The sequence below is a fragment of the Austrofundulus limnaeus genome, unplaced genomic scaffold, assembly GCF_001266775.1.
Source record: "Austrofundulus limnaeus strain Quisiro unplaced genomic scaffold, Austrofundulus_limnaeus-1.0 Scaffold44, whole genome shotgun sequence".
Lineage (NCBI taxonomy): Eukaryota > Metazoa > Chordata > Actinopteri > Cyprinodontiformes > Rivulidae > Austrofundulus > Austrofundulus limnaeus.
Genome location: NW_013952446.1, coordinates 1079882 through 1082453, shown reverse-complemented (window position 1 = coordinate 1082453; position 2572 = coordinate 1079882).

Below are 2572 nucleotides of genomic sequence, written 5' to 3'. Positions count from 1 at the left end.
TATATATATATATATATATATTACAACTGAGGCATCAATAAAGCTTTTGCAGCTGCAATATTGAATAAAACTGGAATTAGGTGGAGTTTGTCAGTCAGTTTTTTTAGTCATTATATATTCCCCTCTTTCTCCCAGCAAATTTTCTCCTTTTTTGATGTTTGCGGCTTTAAAAAAAAAAAAAAGAAAAGAAACGTTGGCCGGTGTCTGAGCACAAAAATGTGTGCTGGAGCTATTTCAGACCAGTTCATTTTATTGTTAACAAATGCTGCCTTTGATACAGGCTGAAATGGGCGATACTTTTCTGTTTGTTTGTGCTGGAGGTGAAAATGAGTTGCTAACGTTTGAGAGGCGAGGCTTGTGAAATATAACGCGGCGGCAGCACATACACACACACTTACGCACACACACAAAAATGGCCCTCTTTAATGTCGTGCAGGCGAAATGTTTTTCCACCCATTAGAGGGACTTTGAAGTGTGTGTCTGAAACTTCAGCTTTAGCGGAGACAATATTTTGGTTTTAATTCTCTTTTTCCAAAAACTCCATGATCCAAGGTAACATATCCACATCCTATTAGTGTGGTAAAATTACCAACTGGATTCAGACAGGTTTAACTGGTGCAGTTTGATTATGTTGCTCATGTCATAAAACACAAAGAGCTTACATAAAAGACTTGAACACAGGGCTGTTGACTATAATTTCACTTCACAACCATGAACTCCACAACATTATTAAAAGGGGGAACTGCTGGATGAGATGCCTCATAAGTGATTTGCTGGGCTCCTGTGAGGGGTAGTGCAGAGTCTTACCTCTTCACTGTCAGACCCCAGGGTGCTGTCTAAATTAACTGGGATGAGTGGATTGTTACGAAGTTGACCCTTTCCCTTTCTCTACCCAGTTCCTCCTCCTCACACACAGACACTCACTTTATCACTCATAGACACTCTGAACGTCAGCCACTAAGCCGCAATAAATCTGATAAGCCACCCCGGTGGCTCGTGCACCCAATCGGCGTGGCCGGTATCAGGCAGCTGCAAAGCTCTCGTCAAGCGGGACTTCAAAGTGCTGTGAAGGGGCCGCGCTCGCACCCCTGGAAACTGGCCGGTGTCTCAGCCCGCCCTCGCCCCCTTCCACCCACCCACCCCCCACCCCTCATGCCTGGCTGATGTCATTATTGAAGTCTTTGGCGTACCGTTCGAGGGGTAAGTTACCATTGACAGGTTCAGAGCTTGGTTGGCTCACCCATGAGGATTCATGACTTTGAAGCTATTTGCCTTAAGCTGCAAATTATTCTTTTCAGGCTCTCTCTGCTCTACCAACAGGTTTAATCCACACCCTTCTTTTTTCACAGTACACTAGAGCTCAGCTAGACAGCACCCATCTATGCACCCTCTGGCTTAGCGCACATTCACACACACTCACACACACCGTATTACATAAAAGCACACCGACACACAGAGGTAGAAAGAGAGCGAATGCAAGCACACACTCTCTCTCTGACTTTTCTATATATCTAGAAACACATTCTTTATTGAATGGCCTCACCGCCTCCCTCCCCAGCACAGTAAAGTTAATAAAACCAGCAGGGCAGAGTCGTACCAGGCTCCAGCAGCACCGGCAAAGATCTTTCCATTCCCAGCCCATCACAATGCTCACTCCCTTCATCAGCACTTAGTGGACATCTGCGCAGTGCCAGCCCTCTCCGTATGCCATGGCAGTCAGAAGACAAACGACCACGTCAGCTCAGTGGCTCGCCTGGATGTCTGATGCCACATCGGGGTTGGAGGGTGGGACAGAGACAGGATGAAGGCCAGAGCCAGTTAGGAATGAGCCAGATGTGCAAAGCTGCCAGCAAGGGGCCGTAAGTTATCTAAACCGTAGACGCATGGATAACAAGGCTTTAGTGGAAAACAAGAAAACAGTTTAAAGCACTTGGACAGACTATTGAAGGGTTTTTGTATGTGATCCTTGAAGTACACATGCATATTTTACTGCATTAATATTTGCTAAAGATTTTGTCCTAATGATTTGGGGAATAGCTAATGGGATTTAAAACCCAGCCGCACTTTTTTTTTTCAGAGTCAACCAAAAATTAATTCTTAGTTTAATTAACCTTAGCATTTCTAATTTTGCACAGTGTTAAAACTCTGAGAAAAGGAATGATAATTTCCCCTGCTCCACTTCACTGACCTGCAACAAAAATATTTATGATTCTGTCCTGTGCTCGCTCCTCAAGCCAGCTGACCGATGCTTGGACCACTCCAACGAAGTGTCTGGGCATTCAAAAAAATAAGAGATAAAATCTTTTTCACATGTCTGCAGAATTCCACCGCTAACAAAACCACAAAGCATCTAAAGCGGGTTCTCTATATTTGAAGCTGGCTCAAGCTCTAGAAATCTAGCAAGGCAAATTATTGTCACTACACAATTCCCATTGCTCTCGCAAGTGTGCAGCAGCAGTGATATGGTCATGTTTAGGCTGAACACATGTGACCACAAATCACTACATTTTTCCTGTCCTTCTGGAACACATGTTTCCACCAGAACTGCACAATATGCTGTTCTGATCAGGTA